Raw genomic sequence first — 20,492 nt, 5'->3', positions numbered from 1 at the left:
TTTAACAACTTCCAGGTCCCCAGGTTAACATCTCCCATTGCCAAATGGACTTTCCATTCAACAGATTGCATGTTAGAACTACTACCCATTCAAATCATACCAAGATGGTAAGCTCTCTCTCAGACAGTGGTCAGTGTAAACATTCCCTGGTCCCAAGGTAGGGTTGTTGAGCTAGCAGCCACCTTGTGGTGTTCTTGTGGATGAAGACATTCACAGTCTTTATGACTGGCCTCTTTGCTATATCCTTATCTTAGGACATTTTCCCTTTAGTTGAGATTTTCTCTCTCCTCTGTGACATTTCCTTTTATTACAGCTGTGAAATCTCAGGTCTGGGTAAACCATTCTCCTCACTGCCCACTCAGGTACTGGCCTGAGCTCAGACCTCAATTCAATGCTTGATGTATTGGTGATTTGACCCTTCTGTTGTTTAGTTATTAACTTATCCTCAGGATGCTGGTAGGGGTAATTAATAACTGCACTCTCACCCAGAAAGCATATGTCTTCCCAGTCACTCCCAGGTTCTATACTGGTATGTCTCTCACTCTTAAAGGCTTAAAACTTCACAAGCTAAATTTGGACCCAATATCCACTAAGCAAAAACTCTGCAGGGGTGTCAAAAGGTACTTTAAAAAAAATAAACTTTTACAACTCTCTCTTCTGCCTTCTGGAAAAATGGAAATATTTCTATGTAGGGCCCCCTTCTACCACCCCATCTCTTGCTGCTTTCTTTCTTTGATCTCCCTCCTGCATATAGGCACAGTGACAAGACTACTTAGATTGTGGTATGATAACTATTGAGAAAGTGTTCCCCCATGATTCTGCCATTGCCTCTGCTGCTGCCTCTAGCCTCCTCTCTCCACTTCCACCCTTGCTTTCTTGCTCCCTGCCCAACCCAACCTCATGTGGGCAAAATTCTTGGTATGCTAGAGCAGAGTTGCAGGCACTGCCTCTTACTCCCCGCCCCTTCCCAAGGTGCTTGCTCCCTTGCCCTGATTCATTTCTGCCCTGCTCACACCAGATTGAGCTGCTGCCTATGCTTCTGTGCTCCTAGGGTCTGTTCACCACCACCACTGTAAACTCTCTGGTTTCTTTTCATTCTGTTCTGCATCAGCTCTAAACCAGGTAGGGAAGCTCAGTTGCTCCATGCAGAGATCAAACCCACTGCTCTGTTCACAGCAACAGAGGCTGACTATGGTGAAATCAGAGACCTCTTGCCCACCAGAAAAAAACATGTCCATTTATCTCTATATGTTTGTCCTTTTATATGTTTTTATCTAGTGATATACAGTCATTTCTGCCATTTCAATATGTGACAAATGTGTGACATTTCTTTAGTCAGAGCTGTAGCTTTATCACCATCTTGATTAGGGGCAGTCTTATGAGTGTATACCATCTTTTTGGGGGGCAGATAAGGTTTTCCTATGCCTTTGCTTCAGTGCCATCTTAGCTAAGGGAGGTCACATGACTGGCTGTAGCTTCACTGCCATCTTAGTTAATGATAGTCCCATGACCACCCACCATCTTTCTTATGGGCAATTTCTACCTCACTGCCTTATCACCTTAGAACATGCTGACTTAGGGTCTCTGATTTCTATCCTGCCTTGGTAAGTAGTAATTTTAATAGTAATTTAAAGATTTACAACAGTAAAAAGGTTAAAGATCACTGATTTAAGTTAGAGATTACCTAACTCAGATATGCTTAATGTATACTAGCTGTCAGTCTTCTCAGAAATCTGCTAAATGTAACAGTACATGTTTAAGGTTATTACGACAAACAGAGACTCCCAAGGCATAAGAGTTACAATCCCCCACATTCCCACCAAGGTCTCCAAGAAAATGTAGGCACAGTGACAAGACTGCCTAGATTGTGTTATAAAAACCACTGAGAAACAGTGCTTCATTTCCTTGCTGCTGCCAGAGATCAGCTTATGCTGTTGTGAAATTGAGGACACCCAGAGAATTAAATGTCTCATATTGCCTAGGTCAAGGTGAGTCATTTCTCCCATGTTCCTATTCTACAGGAAAAAAAGCTGCTTCTCTTCTGGGCCTAATTGACACACTGACTCTGCCCAGAGTTGTGATGGAGAACATAGGGACCTAGAAAACTTTCTAGGTAGTGGACTATTGACCAACCTCTGTCATTTTAATTAATGATGTCTAGATTTTAATTTATTTTTCTCAAATTTCTGTACGTTGATAGGTAAGCAAACTACAGCTAGAAAACAGACCTCTAGCTCTTTCCCCCAAGGTAATTAACCACCTTAATATCTCATTAGTCAATTTGTTAACTAGTTTAGAGTACCAGATCGTTTACCAAAGACAGATTTGCCTTACTCTCAGGCTTCACGATATAAGACACAGAAGTTCAGATGTAACCTTCACAGATACAACCTTCTGTTACTTCCTGTTCTGAACTCACTTCCCAGTGAATAAATGCTACATATTTCCTCCCCTTGTTATGACACTGACCTAACATTAATAATAGAGTTCTTATAAATTAGCCTAACACTAATAAAACATTCCATTCCATGATCCAATTTTTATAATCACAAGTTTAAATTTTAAGTTTCCTTTGATTGTCCTTAACCTACAGACTAAAAGTGCTTCTTGTGGTAAATCTATACTATCAGCTGTCATAGTTACAAATAAGTTTCTTTTGTTGGTCTTTTAATTATAGTCTTTAAGGTGTTATTCAGGCTAATCTATATGATCAATTATCATATTCACAAGGTCGTCAAATTTTTTAGTTTCTGTTAATTATCTTCAAATACATTCTTCAAAATGCTTCTGATTATACTACATCTATTTATATACATTCAGTCTTCTAGAGAGAAGAAAAAGCCCTTCTTGCTCCTTCTGTTCCATGAAACGTTTTTGTCTTCCCTAAGCTCATCTTAAAGATTGTTCTTGCTGTTAACAAATTTCTCTCTTTTGCAAACTTATACTCTCCAATAACACAGTCAGATCTACGTCCCATGGACCAAAGAGACTGAATTTGGGTGAGTACATCTGCCCATCAATAGCCTAAGTTCCCACTTGAGGCCTCTTCTAGAGGGTAGAATTCCTCTTCTGTTCCCTGGGATTGGGACTCATCTCACTTTAAACACCAAGACCTATAGGTTTCAAATGTACACCTACAAAAAGTTCTTTTTCTCCCAAAATATTCTTAACATTATTCATATATATATATATATATATATATATATATATATGTGTGTGTGTGTGTGTGTGTGTGTGTGTGTGTGTGTGTGTGTGAGTGTGTGTGTGTATACACATGCATATTATATATGTAATATATATTTTATGTAGTATATATCTATAAAGTATATATTGTATATATGATGTATATATCATATGTAGATATGATGTATTTATAGTATACATTTATTATTTTCTACAACTACTACTGCTACTGTTACTACTATTACTACTACATTACTACTACTACTACTACTACACAAACACACACACACACACACACAAACATAATGTTTCATCATCTTGTCAGGTCCAGAAGTTTACTGAAAATCAACATGCAAGATAGCTCCAAAGATGCAACCCACATGCTCCAATCTACTCTCATAGACACAGATGCTTCTACTGGACCTGTTCCTTTTATCTAGAGATAGTTCCACAGTCCCTGGATAGCAAGGAAACAGCCAACCTCCTATGATTGGACCAATGTCACAATCCACATTTTCTTGGTTTTCCCAAGACATGTCATTTCAAAATCAGCAAGAAGTAACTAAAGATCATGACAAAGCTATTCTTGATCCACAATTGTCTCTTTCTAGTTTTTTCCTTTTCTTTTAAATTAATCAAAAATGAAGAAATGTTATCATTTTTTAGGCTCCACACAAAAGTTACCTGGCAATATCAAGGTACACCTGACTCACTATGAAAGTGCCTTTTTGCCCCTCTTCACTCTCTTATTCTCTTACTTTCCTACACTTCCTGACCACTTTCTACCTATGTTCTCTTCCTCCCTGCCCCTGTTTCTCCATGTGTTTCTGAACTGCCTCTTCTCTTCTTTTTCTTTCTATCCTCTCCTCTTCCTCTCTCTTTCTCTTTCTTTTTCTCTTCATCTGCCTCTACTACTTTCTCATACTCAACTCCCCTTCCTATGCTCTAAATAAACTTTGTACTATACCAAAATATCTATCTCTATGTCTATCTCTATGTCTATCTCTATCTCTATCTCTATGATACCAAACTATATATCAAACTCTATTCTATACTGTGGCTGGTACCACAGGGGTTAGGGATGCCTCAGCCTGAACCCTCCTGAGCACCCCTCTAATTCTTATTATACCTGGTTCTAACAAACCTATTCTGGCTCTTATTTTATGAAACACAACAGTTACGATTTCAAACTTTGGATGAGCTTAGAAAATACATTAACATTTCAAGTATACTGTAGTACCCTAAGGCTTCAGCTCTGCACTCAATCCCCCAAAATGTTGAGGCCCACATTCTGCCTCAACACTTTTGCCTCAACGCTTTGGTGCTAAGTGCTCTGGTCAAGAGAGAGTGTGGCTCTTGGGGCAAGAGACACGAAGAATAGAGACAAGACAGTGTGTGATTTAGTCTCTTTTATTTTCTCAAGTCTCTCTTTATCAAGTCTCTCCTTCTCAAGTCTCTTTTATTGAGTCTCTCTTTCTCAAGTCTCTCCTTTGAAGGGAATTCTGAGGTATTTAAATACACAAGCAGGAGAACACAGGTGAAAACATTTTACCATGTGCAACATACAGCTGAGGTCACTAAACAGCAAAACAAGCTATGTGGGATAAACAATATATTTATCAGAGTGTGCTTCAGCTGTTATAGGCTTTTAACAACCAAGTCTTTCATCAGGGTATATGGTTCCAGATGGCTGCAAAGTTGATCTAGCCGCTTTCTGCTTAAGTCAGCTCCCAACAGGTCCCCCTTTTTAATTTTTTTTTTCAAAAGGGAAGGCTGGGAAAATTTACGAAACCGTGCCTGTCCTAGGTTGGAGCAAAGGACCCCAGCCTCACTTAAGATGGTGAGGCCTCCCTTATTTTAGGGGCAAGGGTCTCGATATGCTCTCTTACCCGTCATTGGCTAACCGGCTAAGCACGCAAGTTAGGGGTTAATCCTCATCAGTCTTGATGACAGAGGTTTCAGAGTCCCCGACTTCCAGCCTGTAATAGCGGACCTGTATGGGTTTCATTTGTTATCTGTTGCCATACCAAAGCCATCAGTTTGAACAGCATGAACCCGAGAGACAAGAGACTTAATATCTAAACCGTTGATATAAAAGCAACACTCTTTAAGGCAACACACAACTTCCCCTGTTGGAGAAGTAAAAGGTCTAAGCCTTGTACCCACAAATTTATACCAATGAAATCCTTGAATTTTTGCACCAGCTTAGTAACAATTATACAGATTAAGACAGCCTAATATTAACCACCTCAGTCCCCAAGTCCAGGGAATTGGGGCGCCGACTCTTCATTAACTTCTTCAAGCTGAACATGGGCGTTGACTTTTAGAAGAGGGATGAGGGGAAGGGTAAATTGATAAGCATCTGAAGTCTGTCTTAACTGCATCCAGCTGGAAGTCCAGGGCATCAGTGAACATGCAGGTGATAAGAAGATTCATTCACCAAGGCTGTGTATTTGGTAATATACAAATCTCAAAACAAGTTTTAGTATCAAGATAATTATTTTGTTTCTCTGAAATCTAGTGTTCTGGAGGCCTACCTCTGTCATGTCTGATCCATATAATTCTGGAAGACATAACTACTACCTTAATGACCTGATCAGAAAACTTATAGAAAAACCTTTTTTTTTTCCAAATTAGCCTTTCCTTAAGCCAGTAACCAGAAAAACCTTTACATTGAGTTTTTATCCAGAAAAATATTATACAACTCAGAATCACACCCATTTTGAAAGTTACATCAATTAACATTGTCATTCTGCTTAGCTCTCTGTCTAGAGCAGCCTTCTATTTATTCCTCGTGTCTTTAAAGCCTTTTTCATCTGTTTTTACTCACTCATTTCTTGCCCCATTTTCGTTACTATAACCTTTATCTGTTTGGCTCTCTTGACTCAGAGCAGCCTGCAATTTACTCCTTGCATCTTTAAATCCTTTTTTCATCTGTTTCTATTTACTTATTTCTTGCCCCGTTTTTGTTACTATGCAATCACCTTTGTTTCACTTCCGAATTCAGCCAGCTCCGTCAGTCGACTGGTTCTCCAGCGCAGGGTGTCTTCCACTGTATCCCGCTTACTGGAGTCCCTGTTCAGGTGCCACTAATGTTGAGGCCCACATTCTGCCTCAACACTTTGCTGCTGCAGGAGACTCGAAGAATGGAGACAAGACAGGGTGTGATTCAGTCTCTTCTATTTTCTCAAGTCTCCCTTATTGAAGGGAATTCTGAGGTATTTATATACACAAGCAGGAGAACACAGGTGAAAACATTTTACCACATGCACCATACAGCTGAGGTCACTAAACAGCAAAGCAAGCTATGTGGGATAAACAATATATTTATCAGAGTGTGCTTCAGCTGTTATAGGCTTTTGACAACCAAGTCTTTCATCATGGTATATGGCTCCAGATGGCTGCAAAGTTGATCTAGCCGCTTTCTACTAAAGTCAGCTCCCAACACCAAAACCCAGAGGAGACTGGACTCCCAGAAGCTCTAACACATAGGAACATAAGATAATAGGATCATAGGATCTCACGACCTTGGGCACACCAGGATTTTAGGAGCCCAGAAGCAGCCTGATTCCCAGGAACTATCACAACCAGGGTCTCAGGATCACAGGATCACAGAGACAGCTGGACTCTGAGGAGTTCTGACTCAACCAAAATAATAGTACAGCCAGGCTCCAGTCAGAGATAGTGAGTGAAGGTAAGCACTAGAAATAACCATATGGTGAAAGGCAAGCACAAGAACATAAGCAACAGAAATCAAGGTTATTTGGCATCATCAGAAACTAGTTCTGCCATCATAGCAAGACCTGAATACCCAATGACACCAGAAAAGCAAGATTCAGGTTTAAAATCACTTCTCATGAGAGTGATAGAAGACTTTAAAAAGGCTATAAATAACTTCTTCAAAGAAATACAATAGAACACATGTAAACAGGTAGAAGCCCTTTAAAAAGAAATACAAAAATCCCTTAAAGAGTTACAAAAAACCACAACCAAACAGGTGAAGAAATTGAACAAAACTATTCAGAACATAAAAATGGAAGTAGAAACAATGAAGAAATCACAAAGGGAGACTACCCAGGAGATAGAAAATCTAGGAAAGAGATCAGAAGTCATGGATGCAAGCATCACCAACAAAATACAAGAGACAGAAGAAGAGTGTTGACAACCACACTGCCCCACGTTTTGGGGCTAAGTGCTCTGGTCAAGAAAGAGAGTGTGGAATGGAGGGGGAAGAGACACGAGGGCATGGAGACAAGACAGGGTGTGATTCCAAGTCTCATTTTTCTGTTTATTGTCTCTCTTATTGTCTCCTCTCTCTTAGTGTCTCCTCTTATTGTCTCTCTCTTATTGTTTCTCTCCTTGCAAGAAAATCCTGGGTATTTATAAACACAAGCAGGGGAACACAGCTGAAGACACTTTACCATGTGCACCATGCAGCTAGGGTCACTAAACAGCAGAACAAGGTATGTGAGATAAGCAAGATATTTATCAGAGTGTGCTCAGCTGTTGTAGGCTGTTGAAAGCAAATCTCTTGTCAGGGTATATGGCTGCAAATTTGATAGCTGCTTTCTGCTAAAAGTCAGCTCCCAACAGAAGAGAATCTCAGGTGCAGAAGATACCATAGAAAACATTCCTACAACTGTCAAAGAAAATAGAAAATGCAAAAACTCCTTAGCCCCAAAACATCCAAAAATCCAGAACACAATGAAAGGACCAAACCTAAGGATAATAGGTATAGAAGAAAGCAAAAATTCCCAACTTAAAGGACCAGTAAATATCTTCAACAAAATTATAAAGAAAACTTCCCTAACCTAAAGAAAGAGATGCCATGAACATACAAGAAGCCTACAGAACTCCAAATGAACTAGATCAGAAAGAAATTCACCCCATGTCACATAATAATCAAAACTCCAAATGCACAAAACAAAGAAAGAATATTAAAAGCAGTAAGGGAAAAGGTCAAGTAACATATAAAGGCAGACCTATCGAAATTACAGTAGACTTCTCAACAGAGGCTATAAAAGCCAGAAGACCTGGGACATATGTCATACAGACCCTAAGAGAACACAAATGGCAGCCTAGGCTACTATACCCAGCAAAACTCTCAATTACCATACATGAGAAACCAAGATATTCCATGACAAAACCAAATTTACACAGTATCTTTCCAAAATCCAGCCCTACAAAAAATAATCGAGGGAAACATGGAGGGAAATTTTACCCTAGAAAAAGCAAGAAAGTAATCTTCCAACAAACCAAAAGAAGATAGCCAGACAAACATAACTCCACCACTAACAACAACAACAAAACCCAAACAAATCAAAAATACAAGGAAGCAACAATCACTTCTCCTTAATATCTCTTACCATCAATGGAATCATTTCCTCAGTAAAAAGACATACACTAATGGACTGGATACATAAACAGGACCCAACATTTTGCTGCATACAAGAAACACACCTCAGTGACAAAGACAGATACTACCTCAGAGTAAAAGGCTGGAAAACAATTTTCCAAGCAAACGGTCCTAAGAAACAAGCTGGAGTAGCCATTCTAATAGTGAATTAAATTGGACTTTCAACCAGAAGTTATCAAGAAATATAAGAATGGACACTTTATACTCATCAAAGGAAAAATCTACCAAGATAAAATCAATTCTGAACATCTATGCACCAAATTCAAGGTCACCTATATTCATAAAAGAAACTTTGCTAAAGCTCAAATCACACATTGCACCTCACACAATAACAGTGGGAGACTTCAACACCCCACTCTCAGCAATGGGGACAGATCACCATGGACTATGGCTGGTCTTCAATAATGATAAAATCAATGCAAAGCCCACATACACAAGGAATCTGAACAATGCTCTACTCAATGATAACTTGGTCAAGGAAGAAATAAACAATAAAAATAGACTTTTTAGATATGAATGAAAATTAGGACACATCATATCAAAATTTGTGGAACTCCATGAAAGAAGTACTAAGAGGAAAAATCATAGCTCTAAGTGCCCACAAAAAGAAAATGGAAAGAGCATACATTAATAACTTCACAGCACACCTGAAAGCTTTAGAACAAAAGAAGTTAATATACTCAAGAGGAGTAGATGGCAGGAAATAATCCAACTCAGGGCTGAAATCAACCAAGTTGAAACGGAAAGAACTACACAAAATATCAACAAAACCAGGAGCTGGTTCTTTGAGAAAATCAATAAGATAGACAACCCTTAGCCAGACTAACCAACCGGGACAGGAAAAATACTCAAATTAATAAAATCAGAACTTTTTTCATGTTTTTTCCTTTTTTATTAGATATTTTATTACACTTTAGATGCCATCCCCTTTCCCCATTTCCCCCCCTTAGAAAACCCCTATCCCATGCCCCTTTTCCTTTTTGCATTTATACATTTTTTTAAAATGTTAATAATAGGCTTTATAAGTTTGGTATTGCTCAATCAGAGGTGTAACCCACTACCCAACCTCGATATATCAACTATCTTTGACTGCTGGAGATACATGAACATCTGCCTCCCTGTCTCGCCCGCCCCTTTCTCTCTTTCATCACCTAGCTTCTCCTCTCCTTCTTCTTCTCCTCTTCTTACTCCTTCTCTTCCTCTCAGTACTTCCTCCTACCTTAGCTCCTCCTAAATATCACCCTTCCTGTTAAAATGAAACTTTTCTCTCAAAATACAATTATGAGCATAATTATGCTGATTTGTACCAGTGAGGAACAAGATAGTCCTAATACCCAGTCTATCATTTTGTTGACTAACCAGCACCTCTGTCATCTATCCTAACTAAAACATTTAGTTCTGAACCTGGCTTTAGGATGAATGTCAGTTGACGACCATCCACTCAAATCTTTTCTCTTGAGATAAAAAATAGCCAGGATTGGCTATGAGGCTATAAGTTTTTCAACCCCATCAGAGATTCAGAATGACTGAGTTAACTATAATTGTGGGAAGCACAAAGCATAGCTTCTAAAACTTAGCCAATTTATAGAGACCTCCTGAACACCTGGACAGTCCCTCTACTTCAAAATGTTGGAGCATCTGTTCTTCCGCCTTCTGGCCCAGGATCATCTGACAGACCTTAGTGCTGCAGAATTATTAAGGGTTGATTACTCTGTCTAGGCAGATATAATCAGTCGACTATTCTGCAAGGTGTGTCCTTTTCTGGATAGTAATTTGTCTGTAGAAGGAAAAAAATATATGAAATAAAATAAAATCAGAACTGAAAGGGAGACATAACAACAGAAACAGAAGAAATTAAAAAAAAATCGTCAGATCCTACTACAAAGGCCTATACTCAACAAATTGGAAAATATGGATGAAATGGACAATTTTCTACATAGATACCAGGTACCAAAGTTAAACTAGGAGCAGATAAACCATCTAAACAGTTGCATAACCCCTAAAGAAATAGAAGCAGTCATTAAAAACCTCCCCACCAAAAAAAGTCCGGGGCCAGACGGTTTTAGTGCAGAATTCTATCAGACCTTCCATGCAGACCTAATATCAATTCTCTTCAAACTATTCCACAGAATAGAAACAGAAGGAACACTACCCAAATCATTCTATGAAGCTACAATTATGCTCATACCTAAGCCTCACTAAGACCCAACAAAGAAAGAGAACTACAGACCAATGTCTCTTATGAATATTGATGCAAAGATACTCAATAAAATTCTTGCAAACTGAATCCAACAACACATCAAAGCAACCATCCATCATGTTCAAGTAGGCTTTATCCCAAGAATTCAGGGATGGTTCACAATTCAGAAATCCATCAGTGTAATCCACTATATAAATAAACTCAAAGGAAAAAACCACATGATCATCTCACTAGATACTGAGAAAACATTTGACAAAATTCAACATTCCTTCATGTTAAAAGTTTTGGAAAGATCAGGAATTCAAGGCCCAAACCTAAACACATAAAGCAAGCCTGTAGCCAACATCACAATAAATTGAGAGAAACTTGAAGCAATCCCACTAAGATCAGGGACCAGACAAGGCTGCTCACTCTCACCCTACCTATCAATATAGTACTGGAAGTCCTAGCTAGAGCAATTCAGACAACAAAGGAAGTCAAAGGGATACAGAAGGAAAGGACGAAATCAAAATTTCACTATTTGCAGCTGATATGATAGTATACTTAAGTGACCCTAAAACTTCCACGAGAGAACTCCCTAACCTGATAAACAACTTCAGTAAAGTGGCTGGATATAAAATCAACTCAAACACATCTCTAGCCTTCCTATACTCCAAAGATAAACAGGCTGAGAATCAAATTAGGAAATAACACCATTCACAATAGTTACAAATAATATAAATATCTTGGAGTGAATCTAACCAAGCAAGTGAAAGATCTGTATGACAAGAACTTCAAGTCTCTGAAGAAAGAAATAGAGGAAGATCTCAGAAGATGGAAAGATCTCCATGCTTCTGGATGCAGGATGAATTTAGTAAAAGTGGCCATCTTGCCAAAAGCAATCCATAGATTCAGTGCAATCCCCATCAAAATTCCAAATCAATTCTTCATAGAGATAGAAAGAGCAATTTGCAAATTTATGTGGAACAACAAAAAACCCAGGATAGCGAGAACTATTCTCAACAACAAAAGAATTTCTGGGGGAATCACCATCCCTGACATCAAACTATACTACAGGGCAATAGTAATAAAAACTGCATGGTATTGGTACAGAGACAGGCTGGAAGATCAATGGAATAGAATTGAAGTTTCAGAAATGAGCCCACATACCTATGGTCACTTGATCTTTGACAAAGGAGCCTAAAACCATCCAGTGGAAAAAGTACAGCATTTTCAGCAAATGGTGCTGGTTCAACTGAAGGACAACATGTAGAAGGATGCAAATCAATCCATTCATATCTCCTTGTACAAAGCTCAAATCAAGTGGATAAAAGACCTTCACTTAAAACCAGATACACTGAAACTAATAGAAGAGAAGGTGGGAAAGACCCTCGAATACCTAGGCACAGGGGAAAAGTTCCTGAACAGAACACCAATGGCTTATGCCCTAAGACCAAGAATTGACAAATGGGACCTCATAAAATTGCAAAGCTTCTCTAAGGCAAATTACGTTGTCAATAAGACAAAATGGCAACCAACAGATTGGGAAAAGATCTTTACCAATCCTACATCTGATAGAGGGCTAATATCCAAGATATACAAAGAACTCAAAAAATTATACTCCAGAGAACCATATAACCCTATTTAAAATGGGGTACAGAGTTAAACAAAGAATTCTCAACAGAGGAAACGTGAATGGCCAAGAAGCACATTAAGAAATGCTCAACATCCTGAGTCATTAGGGAAATGCAAATCAAAACAACCCTGAGATACCACCTCACACCAATCAGAATGGCTAAGATCAAAAACTCAGGTGATAGTAGATGCTGGCGAGGATTCAGAGAAAGAGGAACACTTCTCCATTGTTGGTGAGATTTCAAGCTGGTACAACCACTCTGGAAATCAGTTTGGCGGTTCCTCAGAAAACTGGACATAGCATTACCTGAGGATCCAGCTATACCACTCCTGGGCATATACCCAAAAGATGCTCCAACATATAATAAGGACATATGCTCCACTATGTTCATAGCAGCCTTATTTATAATAGCCAGAAGCTGGAAAGAACCAAGATGTCCCTCAACAGTGGAATGGATACAAAAAATGTGGTACATCTAAACAATGGAGTATTACTCAGCTATTAAAATAATGAATTCGAGAAATTTTTAGGTAAATGGATGGATCTACAATTACCATCCTGAGTGAGTTAACCAATCACAAAAGAACACACATCGGTATTTACTCACTGTTAAGTGGATGTTAGCCCAAAAGCTTGGAATAGCAAAGACTCAACCACAGACCACATGAAGCTCATGAAGAAGGAAGACCAAGAGGGGTTGCCTCAGTTCTACTTAGAACGAATAACAAAATACTCAAGGGAGCAAATATGGAAACAAAACATGGGATGAAAATGAAGGAGGGGCCATCAGGAGACCATTCCACCTGGGTATCCATCCCATGTACAGTCACCTAAGCTAGACACTGATGTGGATGGCTGGAAGTGCATGCTGTCAGGAACATGATATAGCTGTCTCCTTAGAGGTCTGCCAAAGGACTAACACATTCAGAGGACGATGCTCACAGCTAATCACTGATATGATCAAGGGTTTCCCAATGGAGAACTAGAGAGAAGACTGAAGGCGCAGAAAGGTTTGTGACCGCAGGAGGAAAGAACAATACCAAACAACCAAAGCCCCCCCCCCCCAGGGTCTAAATCACCAGCCTGGGAGCACATAGGGAGGGACCTATGACTCCAGCGGTATATGTATGGAAGGATAGCCTTTTGGGCCTAAGTGGGAGAGGAGTTTCTTGGTCCCATAAAAAACGAACACAGAGTGTGTGGATGTGGGGGGGATGTGAGGGTGGGGAGGGGGCACTGCCTTATGGAAGCATAAGGAGGGGGGATGGGATAAGAGGTTTCTGGGTGGTGGGAGGAAGTAGGGTAAGGGTATAAAATCTGAAAGGTAAATATAATACCCAATTTTTAAAAAAAAAAAGATATAAAAAGGGGGGAAAAGGAAAAAAAGAGAAAAAATAAAGAAAAAAAGAAAGAAAAAACTAGATTTAATAACACAAAGGGAAGGATTTAGAAATTTAGGAGGCAGTTTATGTTAATGGAAACAGCATTATAGAAACTGGAAAATCACACCCTCATAGAAGCACAAGGAGGGGGGATGGGATAAGGGGTTCCTAGGTGGTGGGGGGAATGGGATAAGGGGATAAAATTTGAAATGTAAATAGTACAACCAATTTTAAAAAGGGAAAAAAGGAAAAGTTGTTAGAACCAACATCTTTTTAAAAATGTCAGCCCTCTAGGAAAAAAATTTATTTTCTTGATACTAAAACTTGTTCTGAGAATTGTATATTGCAGAATACAATATACAATGTAGCTACTCATCAAGCATACTGAGCAGACCTGCCCAAACCTCCAATGTTCTGGAATTCCATCTGGATGCAGTGAAGACACAGCATCAGAGGCTTATCAATTTACTCTCCCCCCCCCCACCACTCTTCTAATATCTCAACGCCCTTAATCAGCTTGAAGAAGTTAAAGTAGAGTCAGCGCCCCTATTCCCTGGGCTTGGGGACTAAGGTGGTTAATATTGGTCTGTCTTTCTAGGGAAAAGTAGTGGTTTGTTGGAACAGGGAAGACTAGCTAGGACTTATTGCATAGCCATAAACTATTGGTAGAAATCTGTATAATTAATGTCAAGATGAAGGTATAATTTCTTATATGGTACAAAATTTACCTTGATTTCAAATTTATGGTTTACATTGGTACGAGATTCTTATTGATATAAAAGTGAGATGAATATTGATATTCTCATGGGCATTGTTCCTGTATAACACATTTAAGAATACAAGGCTTAGACCCAGTCCTTCTTTAACTTTTTTAACTGATTTGGGATGGTTAGCCTATGAGTTAAGGGACTATAGCAAATTCATGGCTTTGAGTTTATTGTTAGGGTGTTTTCCATATTTTATTTAGAAATAGCTGAGAGGAGTTAACAGACAACAGTCCAGGTTACCTTACATGGATAGTTGGTTTTCAAAACGTCAGAAGTCCATAGAACTGAAGTTACAAATATTTCTATATTAATGTTCATTTTGATTAGAGACCTGTCTGCTCCTGACAGCTTCCTGTAATGGATTCTAAGAAGAAATTGAGCATCCTTGGAGATACTCCACTTGTGAAGTGACAGCCACTAGGCAAGAATTGCCTCTTTCCATTTACAGACAAATTACTGTCCAGAAAAGGACACACTTGCAGAATAGTCAACTGATTATATCTGCCTAGACAGAGTAATCAGCCCTTAATAATCCTGCATCACTTAGGTCTGTCAGATGATTCTGGGCCAGAAGGCTGAAGATTTGATGCTCCAACATTCAGTAGTATAGGGGCTTTCCAGGTGTTCAGTGGTCTCTATAAATTAGCTAAGTATTAGAAGCTATGTTTAGTGCTTCCCATAATTTCAGTTAACTCAGAGTCACTCTGGATTTCTGAAGGGGTTGAAGACCTATAGTCTCATAGCCAAGCCTGGCTATTTATTTTGAGAGAAAAGATCTGAGTGGATGGTTTTCAGCCGACATTCATTTTAAAGCCAAGAAAAAAGCCAGGTTCAATCTAAGTGATTTAGTTAGGAGAGATAACAGAGGTTCTGGTTAGTCAACAAAATGATGGACTGGGTATTAGAACTATCTTGTAACTCACTGGTACAATTATGAATAAGTATGCTCTAATTGTATTTTGAGAAAAAAGTTTTATTTTAACAGGAAGGGTGATATGTAGGAGGAGCTAAGGGGGAAGGAGTACTGAGAGGAAGAGATGGATTAAGGAGAGGAGAAGATGAAAGAGAGGAGAAGCTAGGTGATGAGAGAGAAAAAGAGAGAGAACGAGAGGGGGCATGGAGGCAGATGTTCACGTGTCTCCACCAGTCAAAGATAGTTTATATATCTAGGTTGGGTATTGGGTTACACTTCTGATTGAGCATTACCAAACTTATAAAGCCTTTGACTAACATTAAAAAATTGTATAAAAGCAAAAAGGAAAAGGGGGCATGGGATAGGGGTTTTATAGGGAGGGGAAATGGGGAAAGGGGATGGCATCTGAAATGTAAATAAAATATATACAAAAAGAAAAAAAAGAATTTAATGTGAATGAGGACACACCATACAAAAGCTCATGGGGCAGAATGAAAGCAGTGCTAAGAGGAAAACTCATAGCTCTAAGTGCCTACAAAAAGGAACTGAAGAGAGCACACACTAGGAGGTTGACAGGTCACATGAAAGCTCTAGAAAAAAAATAAGCACATGCACCCAAGGAGTAGATGGCAGGAAACACTCAAACTCAGGGATGAAATCAACCAAGTGGAAACAAAAAGAACTATACAAAGTATCACCAAAACCAGGAGCTGGTTCTTTGAGAAAGTCAACAAGATAGATAAACCCTCAGCCAGACTAAGCAGAGGGTACAGAGACAGTATCCAAATTAATAAAATCAGAACTGAAAAGGGAGACATAACAACAGAAACTGACAAAATTAAAAAATCATCAGATCGTACTACAAAAGCCTATACTCAACAACTGGAAAATCTGGATGAAATGGACAATTTTCTAGACAGATACCAGACACCAAAGTTAAATCAGGATCTGATAAACCATCTAAATAGTTCTATTACCCCCAAAGAAACAGCAGCAGTCATGGAAAGTCTCCAACCCAAGGGGAAAAAAAAGCTCAGCACCAGATGGTTTTAGTGCAGAATTATATCAGACCTTCAAGAAGACTTTATACCAATACCAATTCTCTACAAACTATTCCACAAAATGGAAACAGAAGGAACACTACCCAATTCTTTCTATGAAGCAAATTATGCTCATACCTAAACAACACAAACACCCAACAATGAAGGAGAATTTCAGACCAATCTCCCTATGAATATCGATGCAAAAATACCCAATAAAATTGTCGCAAACTAAATCTAAGAACACATCAAACCATCACCCACCATGATCACGTAGGCTTTATCCCAGGAAAGCAGGGATGGCTCAATATTCAGAAATCCATCAACATATTCCACTATATAAACAAATTCCTTGGGGGAAAAAACACATGATCATCTCACTAGATGCTGAGAAAGCATTTGAAAAATTCAACACCCCTTCATGGTAAAAGTCTTGGAAAGAGCAGGAATCCAAGGCACATATGTACACATGGTAAAAGCAATATACAGCAAACCAGTAGCCAACATCAAACTAAATGGAGAGAAACTTGAAGCAATCCCACTAAAATCAGGGACTAGACAAGGCTGCCCACTCTCTCCTATCTATTAAATATAATACTCGAATTCCTTGCCAGAGCAATTAGACAAAAGGAGATCAAAGAGATCCAAATAGGAAATAAAGAAGTAAAAATTTCACTATTTGCAGATATGATAGTATACTTAACTGGCCCCAAAACTTCCACTAGAGAACTCCTAACCTTAATAAACAACTTCAGCAAAGTGGCTGGATATAAAATCAACTCAAACAAATCAGTAGCCTTACTTTACTTAAAGGATAAGCAGGCTGAGAAAGAAATTTGAGAAATGACACCCTTCACAATAGTCATAAATAATATAAAACACCTTGGTGTCAATCTAACCAAGCAAGCAACAGATCTGTATGACAAGAACTTCAAGTCCCTGAAAAAATCGAAGACCTCAGGAGATGGAAAGATCTCCCATGCTCATGGATTGGGAGGATTAATATAGTAAAAATGGCCATCATGCCAAGAGCAATCTACAGATTTACTGAAATCCCCATCATAATTCCAACTCAGTTCTTCACAGAGATAGAAAGAGCAATTCTCAAATTCAATTGGAATAGTAAAAAACCCAGGACAGTGAAAAACTACTCTCAACAATAAAAGAACATCTGTGGGAATCACCATCCCTGACCTCAAGCTGTACTAAAGAGCAGTAGTGATAAAAACTACATGGTATTGGTACAGAGATTAGGCAAAAAGATCAATGGAATAAAATTGAAGACCTAAAATGAACTCATGTACCTATAGTCACTTGATCTTTGACAAAGGAGCTAAAACCATTCAGTGGAAAAAAAGACAGCATTTTCGACAGGTGGTGCTCGTTCAACTGAAGACAATATATAGAAAAATGCAAATTGATCCATTCTTATCTCCTTGTACAAAACTCAAGTCCAAGGGATCAAAGACTTCCATATAAAACTGGACACACTGAAACTAATAGAAGAAAAAGTGGGGAAAAGCCTCGAACACATGGGCACAGAGGAAAAGTTCCTGAACGGGACACCAGTGGCTTATTTTCTAAGATCATGAATTGACAAATGAGACCTCATAAAATTGCAAAGCTTCTGTAAGGCAAAGGACACTGTCAATAGGACAAATTGGCCAACAACAGATTAGGAAAAGATCTTTACCAATCCTACATCAGATAGAGGGCTAATATCCAAAATTTACAAAGCAGTCAAGAAATTAGATTCCAGGCAGTCAAAAAACCCTATTAAAAATGGGGTACAGAGTTAAACAAAGAATTCTCTACTGAGGAATATCAGATGGCTGTGAGGCACCTAAAGAAATGTTCAACATCCTTAGTCATCTGGGAAATGCAAATCAAACAACCCTCAGATTCCACCTCACACCATTCAGAATGGCTAAGATCAAAAATTCAGATGACAGCAAATGCTGGCAAGGATGTGGAGAAAGAGGAACACTCCTCCATGCTGGTTGGATTGTAAGCAGGTACAACCACTCTGGAAATCAATCTGGCGGTTCCTCAGAAAACTGGACATAACATTACCTGTTGATCCAGCGATAACACTCCTTGACATATCCAAAGATGCTAACATATATCAAGGACACATGCTCCTCTATGTTCATAGCAGCTTTACTTATAATAGTCAGAAGCTGGAAAGAACCCAGATGTCCTTCAACAGAAGAATGCACACAGAAAACATGGTACATTTACACAATGGAGTATTACGCAGCTATTAAAACCAATAAATTAATGAAACTCTTAGGCAAATGGAAGGAACTAGAAAATATCATCCCAAGTGAGGTAACTCAGTCACAAAAGGACACACATGGTATGCATTCATTGATAAGTGGATATTAGCCCAAAAACTCACAATATCCAATAATAACTCACAGACTACATGAAGCCCAAGGGGGGGGGGAACCCAACATGTGGGTGTTTCAGTTCTTTTTAGAAGGAGTAACAGAATACTCACAGGAGCAAATATGAGACAATGTGTGGTGCCAGAAACTGGAGGACAGACCATCCAGAGACTGCCCACCTGGAAATCCCTCCCAGATGCAATCAGCATATGCATACACTGTTGTGGATGTCCAGAAGTGCATGTTGATAGAAGCCTGATATACCTGTCTCCTTAGAGGCACTGCCAGAACCTGACATATACAGAGGCAGAGGCTCACAGCTAGCCATCAAACTCATCACAGGGTCCCCAGTAAGAGGGTTGACTGAAGAATTGAAGGTCTTGGGACCCATGGGGAGACATATTGGAAAATTAGCTTCAGTTCAAGTATATTGTATTAGTCATGGCCCTGTAGAGAACTTACAGAATGAATTTCTGTATATCCATAGATAGAGGATATAAGAGAATGAATTATAGTCTAAGGTCCAGTTAATCCAACAATGGCTAAAGCCAGTACTTACTTAGTCCACAAGGTTTGATGTCCCAGTGTGAAGAATCCTTGGTCATCAAACTCATGGCTACTTGCTGGATTTAGCATTATTATATTAGCTGGATCTCATCCTACAGGTTTTTCTCATACACCCACCTTCTCTTTATGTAGAGAAATTGATTGTGTACATTTTCTACAGGACCCTGACTAATACAACACACCTGTCCTGGCCAGAGCTACTGCTCCAGACCTTAGGTCAGGGTTCTAGCAAGAGAGACAGGGGATGAAGGGGAAGAGACTTTAAGAATAGAGACAAGACAGAGGATCTGATCAAGTCTTGTTTATTGAAGGGAAATCTGGGTATTTATATGCTTTTGCCATGTGCCTTGTAGGCGTGGATACCACATGCACCTTGCAGGTGTGGATACTGTGTGGAACATACAGAGTGTGTAGATAGCATGGATAGCATGTGGACAGTGGGCCTTGCAGGCATGGATAACATTTGCACCTTGTAGCTGGGGCACTAAACAGCAAAACAAGATATGTGGGAAAAACAAGATATTTATCAGCATGTGCTCAGCTGTTGTAGGCTGTTGAAAAACAAGTTTCTTCTTGGGTATGTGGCTTCAGATGGTTGCAAAGATGATCAACTCTCTGCTAGAAGTTGGCTCCCAACACACACCTGAAATGAGAATGTACAAATTTCCCAAACTCTTCTAATGTGGGAAGAAGGGAGAGAGGGAAGGAGGAGAGAGAGAGAGAGAGAGAGAAGAGAGAGAGAGAGAGAGAGAGAGAGAGAGAGAGAGAGAGAGAGAGAGAGAGAGAGAGAGAGATTTACAGTGACTATGGGTCTGTATTGTTTCCTGTTTCTGTAAAACAAAATATTGAAGCCTAGAGCAAAAATTGCATAGAAAAACAGCCCATAGAATGGCCTGTTTAGGAGAATGGAAAAAAAAAATCTAAGGATATGTAAATTGTATCCTACAGGGTGAAGAGTAAGTAACTTGTGCTTCCTCTCAGATCAAATTTAACCTCAAAAATAACTCCAGCAGAAATCT

The 20,492-nt window shown here is 39.1% G+C and overlaps 1 pseudogene; it reads right to left on the bottom strand.

Annotated features, from left to right (window-relative positions):
• LOC117707881 (serine/arginine-rich splicing factor 6-like) overlaps positions 1 to 20,492 on the bottom strand; it is a 329,309-nt pseudogene that overhangs the window by 47,368 nt on the left and 261,449 nt on the right.

This window comes from Arvicanthis niloticus, chromosome 4 (assembly GCF_011762505.2).
Source record: "Arvicanthis niloticus isolate mArvNil1 chromosome 4, mArvNil1.pat.X, whole genome shotgun sequence".
NCBI classification, from domain to species: Eukaryota; Metazoa; Chordata; class Mammalia; order Rodentia; family Muridae; genus Arvicanthis; species Arvicanthis niloticus.
This window is presented reverse-complemented; position numbering and strand designations above follow the sequence as displayed.